Raw genomic sequence first — 26,301 nt, forward strand, 5'->3', positions numbered from 1 at the left:
AGTGTAAGGAAGGGATAGACACAGTTAAGGAAACAGGTGATGAGTACAAAAGTTTCCAACAAAATCAAAATAATTCAAATACATAAGCCCAAAAATCAGGGCACACAATGATGAGTTATTTAACAGATGAACTTTCAGCGGACACACAGTCAATATAAAACTGTAGAGGGCTTGTGCCGGAAGTTTAAGAGGAAAGCCGTCGACGTTTCGACCCCTATATGTAGGCTACGTTCAGTCCTTAGGTGGGGTCTTCATCAGGACATATGCAACAGGGAAAAGTAAGGGGCAATCCTGTCAGGTAAATTAATAATCGATTAGTAGATATTGATTATGATATTACACCATAGCCATTTGATTTAGACTACGATGAGGATTGAAAATAAAAATTGGAAAAAATAGTTACCATGGAGTCGTGGCCCAACTGGGCTCAGGACGTGGAGATATGATGGACTGTGCAGAGGTCACAGGTCGATCACAGCGTAATTAATTCGCAGAGCTACAGAGGAGAAAGGACAACCAGTGAATAGGGGGCCTTTGACATCACTGTTGGTTAAACAATCAAATTATTTAATCAAGACCTGTGTCTGATCTGGTGAATAAAGGTCAGAGGAGTACCTAAGATACTTGGACTGGTGGATAAAGTCCACTGAGTTTGAAGAGGTATCTGTTAATTTAAAACTGTCCACAGAACAATATAATATGGAACAGAGGCCCCAATATTGCAAGCGGGGCAAATATCTCAAAGCCGAAGTGATTGGTTTGGGGGTCTCGGCATAAACAACGATGTACAATAAACACGGCATGTGCGAATGCTTGACATACCTGTGATTGAGTGGAGAGCGAGGGCGGATAATTCCAACCGTTTTTCATCGGAGCCGAAAAGCCCAGTAGTCTGCCGGCAGCCGATAGCTTAAAACCAGCGTGGATCGTGCTGTCACCACGTCATACACGATAAAGGGGTGAGTCTAAGGGAGAGCGAGGGTTGAGCGGTCAGGAGCAAGGAAAATCAATTACCAAGGTTGAGTAATAAAGTAACCGCACTGTTTGCCACGTACCACTTCGCATCTGCAGCGACGAAGTGTCCCACGCAGCGAAGGAACGCGGAACTCGGGTTCTCCAATCAACCGAAGTCGGTGGGATCTCTCCTCTCCCGGCGTAGCAGACCAAAAGGAGTCCAACACCGGCACATCCTGCAGCAGCAGTCCAGAGAATGATCTGAAAGAATACAAACACAGGCCTTAATCACTCTCGTAAATAACATTTGTCAGCTGGGACAGCTTCCCAGCTATCTTTCCCTGGCTTCATCACCAAAATGGTGTTGTCATGACCGGTCGCAATAACTTCAGCCTGTTCAGGAGGATGTTTAGGTGATTGCACCCATATTTTGGCGCCAGGGTTGTCCGAAGAACCAAACCCTTTTTGACCTCGTATCGTTAGCAAAGTCGGGGCAGTGCCTTTCTGAATCTCACCACTGAAAACAGGCATAATCAGCAACTGAGCAACACGGTCAGATTTCTTGATCGATAAATCAAGCTCACTGCTTTTAAGCAGGAGAACCTTAATCTCACCCTGATAATCGCTGTCAATTACTCCTCCGAGAACTTGAATACCTTTCAAGGCAAGGCCCGATCTAGGGGCAATCAGTCCAAAGCTACCGGCAGGTATACAGACACCAATGCCAGTCTCAACAATGATTCGGTCTCTACTTTTCAAAAGTGCATCATTCATAGCATGCAGGTCCAAGCCTGCGGAACCTGGGGTCGCTCTGCATGGAGCCAAAGCTCCGGGGGTAATTTCCCAATAGATAACAGTATTAGACATCGAATTAGGTTTTGCATCAACAGCAGGAGGAAACAAACGCATTAAAGGAGATTCAGCATGCAACAAAGGACGATTATTCAAAATCAATAATGCTTGAAGCAAAAATCTTTCCAATTTGTATAGTGGTCATTAGTCAATTTACGCAACTGTTCTTTCAACAAGCCATTCATGCGTTCAATGAGGCCCGAGGCTTGCGGATAATATGGAATATGAAAAATCCATTCAATGTTATTTTCCACACAGAATTCCTGCACCAATCTTCCACGGAAGTGGGATGCATTATCAGATTGAATTTGGAATGGGACACCATAGTACAGTATGAGTAATTCAACAGTCTTAATGGTATTAACTTGGGTAGCTTGTTTACAAGGGAAAGCGACCAATAGGCAACTAAAAGTATCAACAGCTGTGCAAATATACTGGCAATTTCTGCTCATAGGGAGCGGACCAATATAATCAATCTGCCAAATTTGAGCGGGCATTTTTCCTCGATGTAAATGGCCTTTAACAATGTGGGGCACTGATCGTTTTTTAGCATGCTGACAGATAGGACAATGCAGAATAACGTCTTTAATCAAATTTAAGGGAATATGAATTCCTCGATCGGAATTCTGCCAATTTTCATGTCAATTGTAGTTTGCACTGCGGGGGTCTCTTTTCCACCTAAACCAGTAATCGTGAAAAATTGTCCTTTAAATTTCTTAGATTTACCATGAATTAAAGTGGCCTCCGCCCCAGTATCCACCAATGCTCGGGCCCTTTGGATATTACGATGTTTCCAAAAAATTTCAATATCTACATAGGGTCTATTGTCTTTGTGAGCCCACCTGCGTACTGGAGCTTGACCTATTTCCTAATCATTTTTACTGTGGTCAGCCAACCAGGATAAATCGGGATAAATGCTGTCAACTTTCTTCGGGATCAGAACGTCTTGTTCATATCCGTCTCTATTACGAAATGGATTATTGTCATGTTCAAAAAACTGAGAATTGCGGTCAGAAAGCTTGTGGCGATCCTCCCGTCGTCTAATGTCAGGGGAATAACTCCTTTCATCTCTGCGTCTACTAGAGACACGATCATCTCTCCCCCTGTCTCTCTCTCTCTCTCTCTCCCTTGTATTATCGCGGCGGGGAGAAGCATCACGTTCATAGCGCCGGTCATCACGGCGATCAGCATCCACACGACGTCTCTCATCACCACTGTCATCAGACCCACGATCACAATCATTCTTTCGTACCCGACGGGCACCCTCCTTCCGATCCAAACCTCGCTTACGAAACATGTCCCACAAGCGATTATTAGGTTCACCATCGATGTCCTCCCTTTTCACACCATCAGCCAAAAGTGCAAGAAACATGTCACGCCTAGAGAATTTATAATCCCCAGCGGTACGACCCTCGGGTCGAGATTGCCTTTCAGGTTTAAACCATTCACCCAACTCGCCAAGTTGACGAACAGATTCAAGCACCATGGATAAAGGATAGCCAGTTTGATTGATCAACAAAGTCATCATAACCTGCTTATAAGCAACAGGCGAAGAACGGATAATGCGATTACGCACAGAAGATGTTAAAAGACCATCCAACAATCTGTCAGAAGTACTGAAAAAATCGCAGTTTTCATCACTTCCTCCTTTAAACGTTGCGACGCATCACGCAAAGTGTACCATGGTTTGTCATTGACAGGCCAATCAGACTCAGTAGGGTATTTATGATTACAGCCATCATTTGCAAGTTGGAGCAAACTAATTTGGCCAGCACCGTTGTAATTCCGAAAATGATCTTGTACAGTAGAACCGGAACTTAAAGAGCAAAATCGTAAACAATCAACAGCATCAAGCATAATACAGGCGGCACCTAGTTCATGAAGGCGCACCATCCATGTGAGCAAAGATTCACCGGGCCGTTGTCGAAATCGTTGTAAAATGTCACTAACCTCCTGTTGAGTAAAATCTTCAATACTATCCAAATGAATACCATTCGGCATACCAGGAGCCTGTTGTAATTTACGTCGAAACACAGGGTGAGCAGAAACCTCCGGAAGAGCTTCCGAGGAAGCCCGGTCCTTAGATTTAGAAGAACAATCAGGGCGCGATACGTCATCAGAACGGGTAGAACGACTACGATCGCTAGAAATGTCATCTTTGTCACAAGAAGCAGACGTACAATCACGTCCGGAGCGAGAAGATTCGCGCTTGTCACCCTCCTCAGCCGAGGAGCCAGAATCATTCGAATCCCAGATATTACCATCCCACTCGTCGGGGTTCCAATCCAGTCCGGCTTTCGCCACGACCAGACGCACTTTCCGAGTAGACACACGACCACGACGGTGTCTGTATTTATATTTCGCAATGCGTACTGCAGCCCTTTCGGCTATAGTTTGATAAGTTTCAAGTTTGTCGGCAAGCAATTTATTTTGACATCGCAAAAGAGTGTGCGCATTCTGCACTTCAATAAACTTTTCTTCCATATCAACAAACCGCTTCTGCAATTTAGTAAACTTCTCATGCAGCATTCTGTACGCAGTCAACACAATCCAACCTCTGCGTCCTAAAATAGGAAGCTCATCACCCTTCACTACTGCGCTTTTTGCAAGCAAGAAACCACATCAGCGGGCTCCGCCTGCTCCAAACAAGAAGTCCAATTCTCACTCAAACCAGTAGAATCGGCCCACTCACGGGCCAGAGCCTCATAAGGCGTTGACTCCCAGCCGGGAATATCAACAGGCAATTTAAAAGTAGATTTTTATTTTTTTTTTAAAACATTTTAACACACAAAAAATATATATACAAATATCAACAAAGAAAATACGTATGAGCCAAGCGCAAACCAACAAGATAAAAACAATACAGAGCCCACAGGCTTCGTAATCCTGTTCGTGACGCCAGATGTACCGACCAGATTTTTGGACCAGATGGAATCCGCTCCTAGGAGCCCCTCTAATCCAGCCGGAACGTAAACAACTCCCTCCTTAGAACGTATTTACAATGGATATAGGCATATGTATAACATCTCGTACCTAAGGATGGGGAAAATAGCAATAAACAAGCATTGGTTCTACAATATCCTATTCACACCTATTAGTCTCGCGGCCACATAAGCCCAGACTAGTCTACCCTGGGGCAGGTCTGATAATGTACCATTTCGCACTTTATTCACTTGACACGCGATCCAGCGCGTCTACACATGTGGGCCTGCAGTCCCAGTGCTCTCATTCACACCCGGTCTGCAATCCAGCAGACCTACACACCCCTCAATCTTGGGTGCTCTCATTCACACACGGCCTACAATCTGGCAGGCCTCCACACCGTATCCCTCCGGTGCTCTCATTTACACACGGTCTACAATCCAGCAGACCTACACACCATCTACCTTAGGTGCTCTCATTAACGCCGTGTACCAACGACGATCACTTTCCTATGAATCCTCAGGGATGAAATCTGTAGTTATCTATTCAGGGTAAAACTACGGCAATGGAAATTAGTATAGTGTTCGAATTATAATATGTGCCTTCTGCTCTTGGCATCAAATGCTCCCTATCTCCCTACTTATTCAGTCACTCCTTACCTGACCGGGATTCACATCCGTTCATGCAAACAACGCCTGACTAGGAGAACTAGATTACTATGATTGAACAAGAATACAAGGCACATGTCGGATCACCAAAAATGGGGGCATTTATTATAGTAAAAGAAATAAACACAATACTACACAATATATATATCTATGTGTATATATGCTGCAAAGAAAAAGTAAAGGTTAAGGTGCGCGCTTCGCAAGGGAAGGGGCAGATATCACCTGGTTAATATGAAGCTTGGACTCGGCAGTCATCTAGGTTCTCGTCTCGTCTCTCTCTGTGTCTTGGCTCGTCTCGGGGGCCCACCTCAGCCGTCACAAGTACACGTCTGCACCGCTAGGCTCAACCTCCTCTGCTTCACTCCAAGTCACTGGAACCTTGCTCGTTATTAGCTACCGTCTCTCTCTCTCTCTCTCTCTAGTTCTCAGAGAGTCTCGGTTTAGGAATCTTTTCTCGGACTTCAAAATGGCGATTGTCTGCCGCAGAAATAATTAATGGCATAGATGCTAACGGCTAGCTGAAAAATACAGTCTTTCGATAAGGGCCAGCCTGAACCGGTTCTCTCCAAGCGTACAACACCTTGAAACTAAAACATTACATTTAACCTAGAAAGCCTCTCCAGCTACCAGGCAGAGGGCAAGATGGAGTCTGTCCCGTTTAAGGCCTGCAAGGCCCAAAATATGCATGACTCCATAGAAAATATACTAATACTCTTACAAAAGGACGGATCATCACTAATACTTATATATCTATCCCTAACTTTAGTTTATAAGCCCTGATCTAAGGGAAAGGGTACGTAAATGCACTACTGTTCTTTATGGATAGGTCCTACTTATAGTCCTACTCCCTGTACTACAAGGGTAATAGGCTGGAGTCATTGTCCATCATCCTCCTTCTAAAAAGGGTCGGAAAAGTCGGTTACTACAGATGTGTATTCCTAGCTTGTGTTGGCCCTTTTAGGCCCTTTCTTTCAGACATAGAAGAGGCCATCTATTGCCTATTGGCTTTGGCCTGGTATTTTTGCTTATAGCAGAGGTTGGATCCTGTGGTCCTGACTTTATATTACACATTGGTATGGTTTATGTAGGTACTCTGACAGAACTAAGGGTTATTTCATCCTTCTCAGGCGTATAGGCCCAGAACTAGACAGACTCCATTTTGATGGAGCTGAGAGGCTTCAGGGGTAAAGGTAGAGTTTATAGTTAAGGCTGTTTGTGTGCTAGAGGAAAACCAGTTAGGACTGCTTCTTATCCGAGGAATGTGTTTTTCTCTTGGGCCCAGACGTAACAAGCAGCTGGCCACTGCGGTTGCGTGGAAGCCTTGGAGCTGGCACAGGAATTCGGTAGGAGGCAGCCCTCTGTTGGAAATTTCCATGAGGGGAGAGGAATCCATAATAGCGAGCTGCAGGAGAGGAGGAGTGGTCAGTTCAGCTTGGAGTCAGAGCAGTTTGGTTCTTGCAGAGGAGAGAGAACAGGATGTCTGCTGGAGCTGCAGAATAGAGTGCAGTTCTGGAATGGAGAAAGAAGGCAGATAATTGCTGAAGCTGGAGAGAGAGCAGTGCAGAGAGCATCAAAGCAGATGGAGGCTGTCAGCTGGAGCAATTGAACCAAAGGCGTGGTGATTTGGTGACGGAGGGAGAGACACAGAGAGCCCTGATCCCACCAGAGACAGAGAGAGCCCTGATCCCACCAGAGTCAGAGAGAAATCTTCCTTCTAATAGGTGAGGTAGTCTAAACTAGCCCCCTTTACAATTACACCTTAATCTTGTCCTTATTCCCTAGGCTATTGTATGTCTAATCCTTTTCTTTCAGCGGTGTGTTAAAGTTACTGCTAGTGATAGAGACCCCATAGATTTATATATGTGTACTTCATCATTGTTATAATAAAGAAACTCCATTTCTTAGTGAACTAGTGTGGTGTATATCTTTTTGTCCCCATACAGTGGAGGTAACCTTGTTTCCTAGTCAGGTATTACTGTTTGAACAGATGTTACCCCTGATCAGGTAAGTAATAGTGAGTAATTAGGGAGATAGGAGACCTGCAACTAAAGGATAAAAGTCTATACATATTGCAATTTGGAAAGCCATACCAATTTTTATTATTGTAGTAGCAAACCCTTAGTGAATAGAGAAAGAGACTTCCCAACATAGAGAGACAGAGAGCTGAAGGTATTCATAGGAAAGTGGTCGTCATTGGTAAGTGGCGTTAATGAGAGCGCTGGGGAGGAGACCAGTGTGGAGGCCTGCCGGATTGCGGGCCGTGTGTAAATGAGAGCACCTAAGACAGAGGGGTGTGTAGGTCTGCCGGATTGCGGACCGTGTGTAAATGAGAGCGCTGGGACTGCAGGCCCATGTGTGTATACCCACAGGATTGCGGCATGTTAATAAGAGCACCAGGGAGGACACTGGTGTGTAATGAGATCGTCTCTAGGGAAAGAGGCATTAATGAGAGCACTGACTGAGGTTAGTGTGTAATGGTAGATAATCAGAACTGCCCCAGGGTAGATTAGTCTGGACCCATGAGGTCGCGAGACTATGAGGTATGAGTGTGGTGTAGGGCAGGGATGTCCTTAGTAATCAGTGAGTATTCTTAGTATCCCTATAGATTTAGTGGTGTTTCTGATAATATGAGCTTGTATATTGCGAGTTCCCCATCCTCAGGTAGGTACCCAGGTGCCTGGATAGATGGTCCTGAGGAGGGAGATGGTTACGTTCCGACTTGGTTAGAGGGGCTCTTAGGAGCTGATCCCATCTGGTCCAAAAATCCTGTCGGTACATCTGGCGTAGTTGGCTGTTTACGAATCCTGTGTGACCTGGCCATGTGCTTGGAGAGGTTCCTATATGTTGTGAGGGAGTGCCCTGATCGCCAGTTACATCTGGCGTAGTCGGCTGTTTACGAATCCTGTGTGACCTGGCCATGTGCTTGGATTGTTTCCCATGTGTTGTGAGGGAGTGCCCTGAGCGCCAGTTCCATCTGGCGTAGTCTTGCAGTTTATGTAGCCTGTGTGACCTATGGGCTTGAACAGTTGCAGTGTGAGGTGATTGTACTACATCATGGCATTTGGTTTATTCAGGGTGGAAAAAATGGTTTTTATTTTGGTGTTTGAACTGTCAAGGTTGAAGGATGATATTACATGAAGGAGCCAGTAACATCTTTGTGATGATTCAATTGTACAAATGTGTGTGAAAAATGCTTTTAAATTGCCCATTAAATTGCTTGCTGCATCTGCTTATGCTGTGCAATGTGGAATGTGTTTAATGTAATATGACTTGTGGAGTTCTTTTTGTAAATATGGCTTGTGAATAGCGCCATTTAATTGTAGCTTGTGAGGAGCATGTTCTCATTTTGACTTGCTGTGTTCCTTGTGAATTGCGCCTTGCATATATTCCTTGTGAGGAGCATGTCATTTTTTTAACTTGTTGGCTTTTTTCTAAATATGGCTTGTGAATAGCGCCATGTGGTTATGGCTTGGACAGAGCATGTTATTGTTGCGTTAGGTAGGAGAGAGCTGGATCTCTTTCAAATGCTTGGGGGATTTGTTTTGAAGATGTGCGTACGTATTATGTGAAAACGTGGAGTGATAAGTTTTTGAATTTCCCATGTACTGCAGTAATTGGGGAATGATTGTGTTTGAGCTGCCATAGGGTTAATATCTTGAATTGAGATGGCAGTATTTATTTTAACATGCTGTTTAACATGCATGGTTATTTGAGCTGACACTAAAAGTCAGTGAGTGTTTAGATGAATTATGGTTTGATTTGACTTTTATTGGTTTCTGGGTCTGCCTATGTGCTTTGTCAGCTTGTTGACGGAAATTTAACATCTTGTGCTGAGCGTAGGGCTGTGTTCATATAACATCTTTTTTGAAATGCGTCTACGAATTTGCGTGGGTTTGCCTTGGAACTGATGTTTCATGTGTCTGACTCTTAGAGGTCGGTAAGTTATAAATCAACCAGTCGGATTGAGATAAGGGTTTGCACGGAGGGAGCTGTGTTCTTTTAAATGTGCTACTTAATATGCATCCACAGACGTGTGGAGAATTATTTTTGAATGCATGTTTTAAATGAGTGAAATATTAAGGAGATGGCCCGGTTAGAATGCATGCTACGGGCTGTTTTCATTAATTATTTCTTTGAGGGTTTTTCAACTAGAAAGGAATATGCCAACCGGTGTTTTAGAATGATCACAGATTGTGTGTAATTATTCTTGCCCAACAGTGCACAGTAACATGTGCTTTTAATTAGTGAAATGCAACCGTGTGCTTTTAAAACAAATGTGTTCTCATTATTATTTTTCCAATGCAAGCTAAACCTTTTTTCAAATGCAAATGTTTCTGATATGTAGCAGACCATTGTATGAGTATGCCCATTCAGTTAGAAAAATGACTATTTACAAAACTGATGAATCTGGCCCATTTTAATACGTAGACTAGAAGAGCTTGCAATGTACATTTTAGTTCTGAAATGCAAAATTATGGTGTTTCACATGTTATTTTCCATACATTATATAAATTGTGTCTGCTAATTTTTTTTCTTTGCAGCAAATGACAGTACTGAATTATTTTCAAATGCTAGCATGTCACTTAATTACGAAAAATATATGCATGCTTTTCATCACGTTTTAATTTTACTTCGGTTAGTTTGAGAATAATGGTTCCCTCTCTAGCATGGGAATTGATCTCAGGAATGTGTTTTTGACCTTGCTCAGAGACAAGCTGTTTTGTGAAGGGAGGGCTTTTTCCTCTGGAAGCGCCCAGCAGTGCCTGTCTTGTTATGATTGGCCAACATGCAATTTTGTTCCGCGGACGAAATGTTTATGTAAGGGAGGGGTCAACTCGCTCTTCCTTGCTGTCGGCGCAGACAGCTTCATTTCCTTCAGATAAGGGATTCTTGTACATGCAGAGTAGTTGGCAGACTCTTGGCCCTTGGAGTTAGTTAGATACAGTAGGCCTGGGTGGGCTTCCCTGATTAGAGACTAGAGATGCTTGAACCGAGTGCTTGGCAGCGCCTTGCTCCTGCAATGAGATCAGCACTTGGCAGTGATTCAAATTACTTCACACTGTAGCCTGGCTTCTGCGTATTTTTTGGAGCAGATTCAAAGCTCTGAGCACGAACATCTTTCTGAAGGGAGGGGCTGTCTCACAAAGGATTAGGGTATTTCTAGGCCCCAGCCCTTCTGGCTGTGTATGTAAAAATTAGATTTTGCCCAAACAAATTTAAAAGTATATGATTTTAATTATTTCTTGACTTTGGAAGAATGTTTTTACTTAATTAAGTTTTTTTTTTTCGACAATGAAAAGCACTTGGGGTGCTTTTTAAATGGAAAATTTTATCTTGCTAGATTAATGATACTGGTTTTCTCGTTCTAGGTTGCTGGGTTGTGGTGTTTGGTGCGTGCGTCGGCCCACCCCACTCCCACTCTTTTTTTTTGTTTTACTTTTTTGTTTTCACTTTCTTATGTTAGTTTATTATTTTTGGAAGATGGAACCAGACCAGACCAGACCGGAATGGTGGTGGATCAACGGTGGAGGAAGTGCTTCCTTGGTACCGGATGAAGATGCAGGGTGGTGACCTACACTGATGTCCCAAAATTGACTGCCTTGGACACTAAATTATAATAATATTGCACGAGTCATGTGCTATAATCCCTAATGTTGGAATGCGGAACAGTATTTCCTTGACTGCATAATTGGGCCTTGCATTTTTTCCCATTTTTGCTTTTTTTTTTCCTTCCCAGATGGACATTATCACAAACAGGCCCCGGTTTTATGTTATTGATGTTTATGCAGTGCCAATATATTTTGCACCTATTATAGTTTTCCTGTTTTCTGCAAAACAGTTTTTGCCAATGAAAGATCGATGCAGATAAATTTTAATCTTTTAAATGATGGTACACACATGTGTTCCACAGTGTGAGAAACTAGGTGCTAACTGTTTTATGATATTGTGTCTTTTAGATATGCACCACATTTAGATAAATTTTTTTTGTAAAATTTTTTATTTTGCAGACAAAGAAAAATAACAATAAACAAAAGGTGCCACATTTGGTGCGTAGATGGTCCCACACAGTGGGAAGCGTGAAAGTAAGATGAGGCAGAGCAGCAAAACAAAAAGCCAGCAGGTAACGTCTACATGTGCTGAGAGTGTCGGCAGTCCCGCATCTATCCCCCAGCATGGGGTAGCTCAGTTAGTGCAGCCGATAAATAGTCCATGATCGCCCCATTGTCCAAGTAAGCCTCATCTCGGCGATGCTACTGTCCCAATGCAGCACCCAGCCCCTCCCCCCAAGAACTCCCCCCCCCCGTGACGGCGCCGTTCGCATCCCCCATTCATCCAACAAGCACACCCTAGAGCTGAAATAAATGTAAATTCCTCAATGACGCCGGGCACACAGCCGAAGGCAAGCCAGCAGAAAGAAAGGACACCAAGGGGCCCCACTCGTGCCTGAAGCTTTTGTAGTTGCCCATAAATATATCCGCCATTCTCTCGAGACTCAAAAGTCTCCACAATCTAGAGTGCCAAAGGGAAACCGCCGGGGCCTCCTTCCGTTTCCAGGCTGAAGCCAACGTGAGTTTAGCCGCGCCGAGACACAGCCATAGGATCTTTTTGTCGGCCCGCGTTTGGTGTTCAAGGCCGGGGTCTCTCAATCCCAGTAGCACGAACTCAGGGGAGCCGTCGACAGGGTACTGCAGAATGTCCTTAATATGGGACAAGATCTCGACCCAGAAGGGCTTAATGATCGGGCAATCCCACCAAATGTGGCGGAAGTCCCCCAGGAGGCCACAACCCCTCCAGCACCTGTCCGTGACCGCCGGGAAGATGCGATGAAGTCGAGCCGGGACCATGTACCATTGCGTAAGAGTTTTGAAATGCGCCTCCCTCAGGAGTATGGAATGATTAAATTGCGTCATGTCCTTCCAAAGCGCCGACCATTCTTCATCAGTGATATCTCTCCCCACCATCTCCTCCCATTGCTCCATGTAGCGCGGTCTGGGGGAAAGGGCCGAGCGGAGCAGCAGCTGGTATAGAAAAGAGACAACCCCCTTCATGGCAGAGGTCTTCAGGAGAAAGGCTTCAAAGTCGGACAGAGGTCTCGTCGCCGCCTCCCGCACCCCCGGCGATGTGGCCCAGTGAAGCAATTGTAGATGCCGGTACCGCTCCCCTGGCTGCACTTGGTAATCCCGCATGCAGTTCTCAAACGTCAGGGGATCGGGACCATGGAACAAGTGAAGTAACGCCCGGCATCCCCCCTCCCTCCAGCCGTCAAAGGGGCCCTCGGCGAGCGCCGGTGGGAACTCCGGATTAAAGTGCAATGGGGTGAATGGGGATGGAAAGGTCGTCCACCTCTCATCGCCCGCCAGTGTGTCCCAGACCTTCAGCGTAGTCCCCGTGGGGGTACTAATATACGCGTTTACTGGGCGGTCCCGCTTCGGCTTCCATGCCAGGTCCCAGATGGACCGGCCTGCCACACTCCGGTCCATATGCAGCCAGTGTTTGTCAGAAAACTGCTGTGACCACTCCACCATGACTCTAAGTTGGGCCGCCTTGTAATAGAGGTTGAAGTCCGGAAGGCCTACCCCCCCTTCCTTCCGCAGGCGTCGCAGGAGTGTTAACGAAAGCCGCGCTCGACCACCCTGCCAGACAAATTTCAACATCACCGATTTAAGGTGGCCAAAAAAGGTGGAGGGCAGTGGGATCGGTAGGGCCTGGAACAGGTATAGATACTTGGGGAGAAGGACCATCTTGATAGCATGTACCCGTCCTAGCCAGGATAGGAATTTTGGTTTCCATTTCTCCAATTCCGCCCGCGACTTGGCCAAGAGGGGCGGGAAGTTGGCCGCGAATAGGCCGCCCACTGTGGGGGTGAGGTGAACCCCTAGGTATAGAATGGAGCCCGAGGCCCAGACCAGAGGAGTCATCGCCTTCACCCGAGCCACCTCGGCCTGAGATAGGGTCAGGTTCAGGACGTGCGACTTGCCATAGTTAACCTTGAAGCCGGCCACCGCTTCAAATTCCAGCAATATATCCCGTACACATGGGAGAGAGTTAGCGGGGTCGGCCACCGACAATAGGACATCATCTGCAAAAAGGGTGATCTTGTGCTGTTCCCCCGTGAAAGGGATGCCCTTCACCCCCTCATGCTCCCTGACGGCCAGCGCCAGAGGTTCAATGCTGAGCGCAAACAGCAAGGGCGAGAGGGGACACCCCTGCCTGGTGCCTCGTGTGTGCCGGAAGAAGGACGACAGGTAGCCGTTCACCGCCACTCTCGAACGCGGGCTGCAAAAGTTGGCTCTCACCATCGCGATGAATCGATCGGAGAACCCAAACGCCTGTAACGTGTGGAATAAGAAGCCCCAGTCCACTCGGTCGAAGGCCTTCTCCGCATCCAGCCCCACCAAGACCGCCGGGATGCGGAACCTGTCCGCCTTCTCGATAAGGTGGATTACCCCCCTAGTGTTATCATGCGTCTGGCGGCCCTTGATGAAGCCAGATTGGTCCGCGTGGATAATCGACGGCAGCAGGTCCTGTAGGCGACTCGCTAGAATAGCCGAGTAGAGCTTTGCGTCGATATTGAGCAATGCTATGGGGCGGTACGAGGCACACTGCTCCGGGTCCTTCCCCGGCTTCGGCAGGACCGTGATCACTGCCTCCGCAAGGGTCCCAGAGTTCACCCCAGGTCCAACCATGTCGTTAAAGAGGGCGACCAGGAAGTCACACACCTCTGTCGCATAGGTCTGATAAAAGACTGCGGTGAACCCATCGGGTCCGGGGGCTTTGTGCAATTTCAGGTTTTTGATGGCAGAGAGTACTTCCTCCCTCGTGATCGGAGCATCAAGTATATCGTTCCAAGCCCCTGATACCTGCGGAAGCGATAAGCGCTGCAGGAAGTCACGCTGTTTAGCAGTGTCCAGCTCATCCCCCTTGTACAACGCGGCGTAGAAGCGACCAAAGACATCCGCCTTCGCCCCGTCACTGTGATGGAGCACCCCCGCCGCATCTCTAATCCCACCTATGTATTCACGCTCCCTCTTATCTTTCAATTGCCGGGCCAGGTGTCTGCATTTTGATAAATTTTAATATGCATAGTGCTGCACCAGCTATTTTGTAGAAATGGGGTTATCTTTATTTTCCTGTTATTACACTTTCGCTTTGATTGATCCAAGGGTGGTTACCCTAGCTTTTAGGTTGTCCTGGGAGGTGTGTCTTTTAGTATGGTTATGTCCTACATTTCGTATTAATGTTTGCCCAGACCTTGAGAACAGTTTGTCATGCTTATTTCTCAGATTTCACCAAATTTTTCCTTAAGTTGATCAATGTCAGTAGGCCTCATTTAGGCCCATTGTTATTTTTATCCCACAAACAAGGCCCTACACCAATTGATTTCATGAGTTATCATTAGCTTACGTTGACCATAGTAGGTAGGCCTCATTTAGGCCCTTTGTTGTTTTATCATTAGAAGTTGAGGCACATTTAGTTCTTCAGTTGTCTGAAGTAGGTAGGCCTCATTTAGGCCCCTTGCTGTTTTCATTCAACTAATGATTCCCTACATCAATAGATTGCATCAATTATCACTAGAAGTTGAGGCACATTTAGTTTGAGGATGCTTTGGTTAGTTTCTGTTGTTATTAGATCAAATCTTAGGTATGTTTCAGCATTCAAGTCAAGGGTGCTTTGATTTGTTTTTAGTTGGTTGTTAGATTTGTATTCCCTACATTAAGTTTCAGGTGGAATTTCCTTAAGTTGTCATTCATTTTAGAGAGTCTTTTTGGTTTTTGATTTGTTGATAGACTATGTTGATGTTTGTTTATATGGATGTTATTGTTTATAGATGTTCGCAAAATAAAGTCTAAGGGTGGAATGTCTTGACAGGCATTTTGGCCCTAGTGGGCAGTGATATAGACTTTAATCTTGCTCAAATCTAGGATGTGTATTCCTAGCTTGTGTTGGCCCTTTTAGGCCCTTTCTTTCAGACATAGAAGAGGCCATCTATTGCCTATTGGCTTTGGCCTGTTATTTTTGCTTATAGCAGAGGTTGGATCCTGTGGTCCTGACTTTATATTACACATTGGTATGGTTTATGTAGGTACTCTGACAGAACTAAGGGTTATTTCATCCTTCTCAGGCGTATAGGCCCAGAACTAGACAGACTCCATTTTGATGGAGCTGAGAGGCTTCAGGGGTAAAGGTAGAGTTTATAGTTAAGGCTGTTTGTGTGCTAGAGGAAAACCAGTTAGGACTGCTTCTTATCCGAGGAATGTGTTTTTCTCTTGGGCCCAGACGTAACAAGCAGCTGGCCACTGCGGTTGCGTGGAAGCCTTGGAGCTGGCACAGGAATTCGGTAGGAGGCAGCCCTCTGTTGGAAATTTCCATGAGGGGAGAGGAATCCATAATAGCGAGCTGCAGGAGAGGAGGAGTGGTCAGTTCAGCTTGGAGTCAGAGCAGTTTGGTTCTTGCAGAGGAGAGAGAACAGGATGTCTGCTGGAGCTGCAGAATAGAGTGCAGTTCTGGAATGGAGAAAGAAGGCAGATAATTGCTGAAGCTGGAGAGAGAGCAGTGCAGAGAGCATCAAAGCAGATGGAGGCTGTCAGCTGGAGCAATTGAACCAGAGGCGTGGTGATGTGGTGACGGAGGGAGAGACACAGAGAGCCCTGATCCCACCAGAGACAGAGAGAGCCCTGATCCCACCAGAGTCAGAGAGAAATCTTCCTTCTAATAGGTGAGGTAGTCTAAACTAGCCCCCTTTACAATTACACCTTAATCTTGTCCTTATTCCCTAGGCTATTGTATGTCTAATCCTTTTCTTTCAGCGGTGTGTTAAAGTTACTGCTAGTGATAGAGACCCCATAGATTTATGTATGTGTACTTCATCATTGTTATAATAAAGAAACTCCATTTCTTAGTGAACTAGTGTGGTGTATATCTTTTTGTCCCCATACAGTGGAGGTAACCTTGTTTCCTAGTCAGGTATTACTGTTTGAACAGATGTTACACCAGATCAGGTAAGTAATAGTGAGTAATTAGGGAGATAGGAGACCTGCAACTAAAGGATAAAAGTCTATACATATTGCAATTTGGAAAGCCATACCAATTTGTATTATTGTAGTAGCAAACCCTTAGTGAATAGAGAAAGAGACTTCCCAACATAGAGAGACAGAGAGCTGAAGGTATTCATAGGAAAGTGGTCGTCATTGGTAAGTGGCGTTAATGAGAGCGCTGGGGAGGAGACCAGTGTGGAGGCCTGCCGGATTGCGGGCCGTGTGTAAATGAGAGCACCTAAGACAGAGGGGTGTGTAGGTCTGCCGGATTGCGGACCGTGTGTAAATGAGAGCGCTGGGACTGCAGGCCCATGTGTGTATACCCACAGGATTGTGGCATGTTAATGAGAGCACCAGGGAGGACACTGGTGTGTAATGAGATCGTCTCTAGGGAAAGAGGCGTTAATGAGAGCACTGACTGAGGTTAGTGTGTAATGGTAGATAATCAGAACTGCCCCAGGGTAGATTAGTCTGGACCCATGAGGTCGCGAGACTATGAGGTATGAGTGTGGTATAGGGCAGGGATGTCCTTAGTAATCAGTGAGTATTCTTAGTATCCCTATAGATTTAGTGGTGTTTCTGATAATATGAGCTTGTATATTGCGAGTTCCCCATCCTCAGGTAGGTACCCAGGTGCCTGGATAGATGGTCCTGAGGAGGGAGATGGTTACGTTCCGACTGGGTTAGAGGGGCTCTTAGGAGCTGATCCCATCTGGTCCAAAAATCCTGTCGGTACAACAGTCAACAAAAAGTCAGGTTGGTTCTCGTATAACCAAAACCCATGAACATTCATGGTAATCATTTTACTAAAGAAGAAATAATTACAATAAATAATTATATGGTCCAGTGTATGGTGTGTGTGTATGAGGCAAATAGACTACAAGCACCGAATGACAGAAGCCTAAGGCGTACCGGGGGCTGCCCAAGTTGTAATAGTCATTCAAAACATTTGATCAGGAGATCGTAACAATTTTGATAATCCGCGCAACTCTCAGACATGAGGTTGAAGGCTGGTTGTTTTCAAAAAACCTTAAATGGTTATGAAGCATTTAATGTTACAGAAACAGGAGCTTACAGAACCTAATATAAATTACAATATTTGCCAAATCATTAAAGAAATACTTGGGAAAAAATAACAAAATTGGTACTAATCGTGCAACTCTCAAACATGAGGTTGAAGACCGGTAGCTATTTGTAGGAGCCCAAGAACGATGACAATTGGACATTGTATGTTAAAAAATATATATCAACCGGAACATTTCGAGCATCATGATTTTCCTTACAAAATCCCATGATTCATAATGCCCGCTCAATTCTCAAACATGAGGAGGAGGCGAGTTACTATTAATGGGAGTCTAGAATAAAGATATTTTAAATCTGATGTACAACAGAAACACACAGGACATCAGCATTCATTCTCAAATATACCAAACCCCAGGGGTGTGTAACCCCATTTGATTTAAGAAGGATCTCAGTAACCTGATTAACCCAAGGCTGCCAACTGTGCTAAACTCCTGTCTTGGTCGTTAAGGCCATTTTTAATTGAGTCTAAGAGGGACATCCATTTAGATTCATGGGTGTTTAGTACTGTCAATATATTACCTCCTCTTCTCCCCAGAGAGACCTTTTCAATCACAAACCATCTCAGTTCTGAGACGGCATACCCAGCCTTTTGCCAGTGTTCTACTAGCGGGGCACCAACCACATTGCGGCGTAACCTGCTACTATGGGACGATATGCGTGACTTAATCTTCTGTTGTGTTTGTCCCACATATACCTGTCTACATGGGCATTGGACAATATAGAACACACAACTCGAATTACAATTTGTGTGGTGTTTTAACTTGTAAGACCGTCCACCATGGTCAAAAGGCTTAATCTGAATGGTAGTCTCACATGCTGTGCATGTGCCACATCTATAGTGTCCCAATAATGGAGGCAGATTCCACATACTTGTAAGAGTAGGTTGGCTCGCAGGTTCCAAATACGAGTGGACCACCATGTCCCATATGTTTTTGGCCCTCTTAAAGGAATGAAGAGGGAACTGCGTCTGCTTTATCTCATCTAACACAATGGACCAGTTCTTGTTGATAATACGTTTAACTTCATTACTCCGAGTGGAGAAGGTGGTTACACAGATGATCCGGTCCATTTCCGATTGGTTCGTGTTTTCCGGATTCAACAGAATTTCGCGTGGATTATACCAGGCCCTTTTCCTGGCACGTCTCACCATTTTAGATGGATATCCTCGTGAGATGAGGCGCTCACTTAAGATCTCAGATTCTTGGATGTAGTTTCCGCGAGTGGAGCAATTTCTCCTAATTCTACGAAATTGGCCGACTGGGAGATTGTCTTTAAGACCTCGAGGGTGATGACTCCCATATTGCAGTAAGGAATTTCGCTCCGTTGGTTTCCTAAATAAGGTGGTTAGTAAACGATTGTCCTCCACATAGATCGAGATGTCCAAGAATGGGGTGAAGAACGCAGCTCTGGATCTTCTGACCTCCTTCCTCACGGGGAGGGAACAAAGAGTCAAGCTGGGGGAGTTCCTATCTCCATCCCGACCAGTGCTATGTGGGGTTCCTCAAGGGTCAGCACTCAGCCCGACCCTTTTCAATATCTATGTTACCCCACTAGCCAAATTAATAAGATCGTTCGGGATGGAGGTAGTCTCGTACGCAGACGACACTCAAATCCTCGTCTCTCTTCCCTATTCAGATGAACTAATCGCCTCCAAGTTTAGATCTTGTATGGAGGCGGTTGGTCAATGGATGATCCAGAATTCTCTGAAACTGAATGGGGAGAAGACTGAGGTGATGGTGTTTGGGGGGAAAGAAAACATCTGGTCAGCCAATTGGTGGCCTGACTCACTTGGAACATGCCCTTCCCCCACATCTTCTGCCAAGAATCTCGGGGTGCTAATAGACCCTGCACTTGACTTAGGCAGCCAGGTGAGCAGAACTGTTTCCACCTGTTGGGGCCTGATTCACACCCTACGTAGGATCAGGAAATATCTCTCCTTCCAGGCAAGAAAACAAATAGCCGTTGCTCTCATCGGCTCGCGCCTGGACTACTGTAATGCGCTGTATGCTGGACTTAACAAAGGACAGCTGCAGCGCTTACAGGTAGTCCAAAACGCCATAGCCAGATTTGTTCTGGATATTCCCAGACGCTCCTCAGCCACTGCAGCCAGGAAAACGCTGCACTGGTTGCCGGTAGAACACCGTATCCGGTTTAAAGTTCTATGTATGACCTACAGAGCCATTGCCAAAAAGAGCAACACTGGAATAGGATCCATCATCTCCCTCTATGTCCCCCGAAGGAACCTGCGTTCCTCTGGGAAACTGCGTCTGGCAGCCCCCCGTGTACGAAGAGCCAAATGGGGTGGCAGAGCCTTCTCCACTCTTGCTCCTAAGTGGTGGAATGAACTTCCTTTGGATCTGAGATCTCTCCCGTCCTTACAGAACTTCCGCACTGCTTTAAAAACCCATCTCTTTCAGCAAGCATATGTGTAGGGTTTCATGCTTTTTCCGGATCACTCTCTGATCTTTTTGCTAGGCGCCTTGATACCTGCGGGTTATTGTTTTGCGCATTATAAATCTCCTTTCAATTCAATTCAATTCAATTCTCATTGCTCGAATCCATCGTAAATTGGATATGGGGGTTTCTGGAATTGAGCCACATATGAAACTCCAAAAGGAGTTCCTTACTTCCCTCCCAGATGCAAAGGACATCATCTATGTATCTGACCCATAAGGTCAGACTACTGTGAAAGGGATTGTCAATGGAAAAAATATATTGTTGTTCAAAATGATCCATAAAGATGATGGCCAGATTTGGAGCGAAGGTAGCCCCCATGGCTACCCCCTTTGTCTGCAGGTAAAAGTTTTCTTGGAAATAAAAGAAATTCTGTCTCATGGCAATACTCAGTAACTCGATTATAAAATCGGTCGGAACCTGGACGGGTGTAGGTCGCTTGTCTAAGACTTGTCTCATTACTTCCAAAGCATCAAATTGAGGAATGCTGGTATAAAGCGAAACAATATCGCATGTCACCAGGAGTTCGTTACCTGGATTGAATGGCCTTTCATCAATGAGGTTAATAGTTTGTGTGGTATCACGAAGATACGCCTTGGTGTTAAGAGCAATCGCTTTCAAGAAAAAATCCTTATACTTGCACAAAGGTTCTAACATGGACCCACAACCTGACACGATTGGGCGGCCAGGAGGACTCTCTAAGTTCTTGTGTACCTTAGGTAAGGTATATATAGTGGCAAGTCGGGGAAATTTTTGATTAAGGAATTTGAATTCCTGCTCGCTGAGAAAGCCGGCAACCAATCCTTTTTGAGTAGCTTCCAAAATAGTGGTTGCCAGTTCACGTGAGGGGTCAGTTGATAGTAACTGATAACTTACTCCATCTGACAATTATCTATAGATCTCCTCTTTATATTTACAAAGGTCCTGGATGACAATTGCCCCGCCTTTATCAGCGGGCTTAATGACGACCTCTTTGTTGTTACACAGCTCTATTAATGCCTTTTTCTCCGTTTTGGGCAAGTTCAGTCTGACAAATTTTCGTTGGTCCCGTGCTCGGTCTACTGCAGAGGTCACAATTTCTTCAAAAGCCAAAATCTTATGGCTCATGGCGTACGTAGGTGGAAAAAAGGTTGAGGGTTCTCTGAGACCCGTGTTGGAGCTGTGTTGTCTTGTAGTTTGGTTCCGGAAAAAGTATCTTAACCTAATTTTCCTGAAAAAGCTATATAGTTCAGTTTTCAGCAGAAATTTGTTGGGTGGAGCAGTGGGGACATAGGAGAGGCCTCTGCTCAGGACTTTAATCTCTTCTTCATCTAAATTGTGATGAGAGATGTTGATCACAGGATTGAGGGAGGACCTACTGATGTCAGATGTGGTGGGTAACATAGTCTGATCTTGACTAGGTACTTGGTTCACCACCTGTAGGTGTTTCTCCTGGTCGAGATTTCTCCGTGAGCTTCGGGACGGAATGTTACTCGTTTCTGCTGTTTGCCTCTGTTGCCTTCCCAACCGCCAGGATTTTGTTGTTGTTGACCTCTCGCTTGACCTCTCATCCAAGGGTTGCCACGGCCTCGTGGGGGCCGCCATTGACCGCGGCCTTGATCTAAAAAAGGCTGCTGGAATTGAGGGGGGTACTGCTGGTATCCAAGCTCTTGGGGTGAGTAATTATAGGAGGTGCTGGGTCCTGCATCCACGTCACTACCAGAGCTGTAAGAGGAATCCGAAAACGTTGTAAAATTACGTCGTCCTCTATAGCCACCGCGAGTGCGGTTAGTGAACCGCCCTTGATTATCCTGCTTGTAGTAATCAGGCTGCAAGTACGGATACACAGTTTTTTTATCAAAAAGTCTCAGGTCTCTGGCTAGCTTTTTCAATTTCTTGGTTTGGGCTGTTATATAAAATTCTTTGATGGTGGCTTCTAGGTTATCCACTGCCTCCTTAGCTTTAGTAAGAGTATTATCTCCCCAAATCTCTGCTTTAAGGTCAGCAATTTCCTTGCTCAAAGAGACAACTTGTTCCGCGGCAGTCTCGACCCCCAGCACCATCCAGTGCCGGGAGCAATTGTTCGCCACGTAGCTGAAACCCTCTTTGAACCTAGGCACATCCACAAAGATGGCTGGTTCAATCTTAATCTGTAAACCAACCGGTATTATGTTTTCTTGAAGATATCTTGTGAATAAGTGCCCATGTAATCGTGTTCTTATCAATTTTTTTCTCTAATCTCTCCAACCGAGATATTTTGTCATTTAAAGAAAGGTCAATTATGGGAACAGATGTGGATAGAAAGGTACTCGACAAATCCTTAGTTAACTGGTTGATGTACTCCTCTGTGTAGGACAATAATTCTGATTCCACCATGGTCTATCTGAATTGAATTAAGACTAAGGGAACCTCGCAGGTCAGCACCTGCTCAGAGGACATTACAAAAAGGGGGGTTGAACCCATGCAGTCGCGGGGACCTGGGCGATATGTAGCACATATAAAAGGGGGTCCCCGCAAGAGAGACGTGTTGTGTCAAACAACCAACAATTATAGTTTAAACAACTTCATAGAACAAGAGATACATAAAAAAGATTCAATCTAGGTACTGTAATTTATTAGCAATACCATGAGGTAGTAACACAATCAAACACTTTTTTAGCCCCAGAAAAAAGAGGGGGAAAAGGGAAGGGAAAGTGCTCAAGGGAGTGTAAGGAAGGGATAGACACAGTTAAGGAAACAGGTGATGAGTACAAAAGTTTCCATCAAAATAATTCAAATACATAAGCCCAAAAATCAGGGCACACAATGATGAGTTATTTAACAGATGAACTTTCAGCGGACACCCAGTCAATATAAAACTGTAGAGGGCTTGTGCCGGAAGTTTAAGAGGAAAGCCGTCGACGTTTCGACCCCTATATGTAGGCTACGTTCAGTCCTTAGGTGGGGTCTTCATCAGGACATATGCAACAGGGAAAAGTAAGGGGCAATCATGTCAGGTAAATTAATAATAGATTAGTAGGTATTTATTATGATATTACACCATAGCCATTTGATATAGACTACGATGAGGATTGAAAATAAAAATTGGAAAAATTAGTTACCATGGAGTCGTGGCCCAACTGGGCTCAGGACGTGGAGATATGATGGACTGTGCAGAGGTCACAGGTCGATCACAACGTAATTAATTCACAGAGCTACAGAGGAGAAAGGACAACCAGTGAATAGGGGGCCTTTGACATCACTGTTGGTTAAACAATCAAATTATTTAATCAAGACCTGTGTCTGATCTGGTGAATAAAGGTCAGAGGAGTACCTAAGATACTTGGACTGGTGGATAAAGTCCACTGAGTTTGAAGAGGTATCTGTTAATTTAAAACTGTCCACAGAACAATATAATATGGAACAGAGGCCCCAATATTGCAAGCGGGGCAAATATCTCAAAGCCGAAGTGATTGGTTTGGGGGTCTCGGCATAAACAACGATGTACAATAAACGCAGCATGTGCGAATGCTTGACATACCTGTGATTGAGTGGAGAGCGAGGGCGGATAATTCCAACCGTTTTTTCATCGGAGCCGAAAAGCCCAGTAGTCTGCCGGCAGCCGATAGCTTAAAACCAGCATGAATCGTGCTGTCACCACGTCATACACGATAAAGGGGTGAGTCTAAGGGAGAGCGAGGGTGAGCGGTTAGGAGCAAGGAAAATCAATTACCAAGGTTGAGTAATAAAGTAACCGCACTCTTTGCCACGTACCACTTCGCATCTGCAGCGTCCGTGGACAGTAACTCCGCAACTCCCGCTACGCGGAGTTTCGGGGGCGGAGTCAGGGATAAAACGCCACCCAGTAATGGAAAGGAAAGAGTCACTCAGTGAACTCCCGCGATCGTCACTACACAGTCAACAAAAAGTCAGGTTGGTTCTCGTATAACCGAAACCCATGAACATTCATGTAATCATTTTACTAAAGAAGAAATAATTACAATAAATAATTATATGGTCCAGTGTATGGTGTATGTGTATGACGCAAATAGACTACAAGCACCGAATGACAGAAGCCTAAGGGGTACCGGGGGCTGCCCAAGTTGTAATAGTCATTCAAAACATTTGATCAGGAGATCGTAACAATTTTGATAATCCGCGCAACTCTCAGACATGAGGTTGAAGGCGGGTTGTTTTCAAAAAACCTTGAATGATTATGAAGCATTTAATGTTACAGAAACAGGAGCATACAGAACCTAATATAAATTACAATATTTGTCAAATCATTAAAGAAATACCTGGGAAAACATAACAAAATTGGTACTAACCGTGCAACTCTCAAACATGAGGTTGAAGACGGGTAGCTATTTGTAAGAGCCCAAGAACGATGACAATTGGACATTGTATGTTAAAAAATATATATCAACAGGAACATTTCGAGCATCATGATTTTCCTTACAAAATCCCATGATTCATAATGCCCGCTCAATTCTCAAACATGAGGAGGAGGCGAGTTACTATTAATGGGAGTCCAGAATAAAGATATTTTAAATCTGATGTACAACAGAAACACACAAGACATCAGCATTCATTCTCAAATATACCAAACCCTCCTTTGCATCTGGGAGGGAAGTAAGGAACTCCTTTTGGAGTTTCATATGTGGCTCAATTCCAGAAACCCCCATATCCAATTTACGATGGATTCGAGCAATGAGAAGATTCCATTCTTGGACATCTCGATCTATGTGGAGGACAATCGTTTACTAACCACCTTATTTAGGAAACCAACGGAGCGAAATTCCTTACTGCAATATGGGAGTCATCACCCTCGAGTTCTTAAAGACAATCTCCCAGTCGGCCAATTTCTTAGAATTAGGAGAAATTGCTCCACTCGCGGAAACTACATCCAAGAATCTGAGATCTTAAGTGAGCACCTCATCTCACGAGGATATCCATCTAAAATGGTGAGACGTGCCAGGAAAAGGGCCTGGTATAATCCACGCGAAATTCTGTTGAATCCGGAAAACACGAACCAATCGGAAATGGACCGGATCATCTGTGTAACCACCTTCTCCACACGGAGTAATGAAGTTAAACGTATTATCAACAAGAACTAGTCCATTGTGTCAGATGAGATAAAGCAGACACAGTTCCCTCTTCATTCCTTTAAGAGGGCCAAAAACATACGGGACATGGTGGTCCACTCGTATTTGGAACCTGCGAGCCAACCTACTCTTACAAGTATGTGGAATCTGCCTCCATTATTGGGACACTATAGATGTGGCACATGCATAGCATGTGAGACTACCATTCAGATTAAGACTTTTGACCATGGTGGACGGTCTTACAAGTTAAAACACCACACAAATTGTAATTCAAGTTGTGTGATCTATATTGTTCAATGCCCATGTAGACAGGTATATGTGGGACAAACACAACAGAAGATTAAGTCACGCATATCGTCCCATAGTAGCAGGTTACGCTGCAATGTGGTTGGTGCCCCGCTAGTAGAACACTGGCAAAAGGCTGAGCATGCCGTCTCAGAATTGAGATGGTTTGTGATTGAAAAGGTCTCTCTGGGGAGAAGAGGAGGTAATATATTGTCAGTACTAAACACCCGTGAATCTAAATGGATGTCCCTCTTAGACTCAATTAAAAATGGCCTTAACGAGCAAGACAGCAGTTTAGCACAGTTGGCAGCCTTGGGTTAATCAGGTTACTGAGATCCTTCTTAAATCAAATGGGGTTACACACCCCTGGGGTTTGGTGTATTTGAGAATGAATGCTGATGTCCTGTGTGTTTCTATTGTACATCAGATTTAAAATATCTTTATTCTGGACTCCCATTAATAGTAACTCGCCTCCTCCTCATTTTTGAGAATTGAGCCGGCATTATGAATCATGGGATTTTATAAGGAAAATCATGATGCTCGTAATTTATTTTCCTTGCTCCTAACCGCTCACCCTCGCTCTCCCTTAGACTCACCCCTTTATCGTGTATGACGTGGTGACAGCACGATTCACGCTGGTTTTAAGCTATAAGCTGCCGGCAGACTACTGGGCTTTTTTGGCTCCGATGAAAAAACGGTTGGAATTATCCGCCCTCGCTCTCCACTCAATCACAGGTATGTCAAGCATTCGCACATGCCGCATTTATTGTACCTCGTTGTTTATGCCCAGACCCCCAAACCAATCACTTCGGCTTTGAGATATTTGCCCCGCTTGCAATATTGGGGCCTCTGTTCCATATTATATTGTTCTGTGGACAGTTTTAAATTAACAGATACCTCTTCAAACTCAGTGGACTTTATCCACCAGTCCAAGTATCTTAGGTACTCCTCTGACCTTTATTCACCAGATCAGACACAGGTCTT

At 44.9% G+C, this 26,301-nt stretch overlaps 1 pseudogene; it reads right to left on the minus strand.

Moving 5' to 3' along the window:
* Positions 1-20,053: 20,053 nt before the first annotated feature.
* LOC147665648 (uncharacterized) lies at positions 20,054-21,553 on the minus strand (annotated as a pseudogene).
* Between the last annotated feature and the right edge of the window lie 4,748 nt (positions 21,554-26,301).

This window comes from Lissotriton vulgaris, unplaced genomic scaffold (assembly GCF_964263255.1).
Source record: "Lissotriton vulgaris unplaced genomic scaffold, aLisVul1.2 SCAFFOLD_3037, whole genome shotgun sequence".
In the NCBI taxonomy this organism is placed as follows: Eukaryota; Metazoa; Chordata; class Amphibia; order Caudata; family Salamandridae; genus Lissotriton; species Lissotriton vulgaris.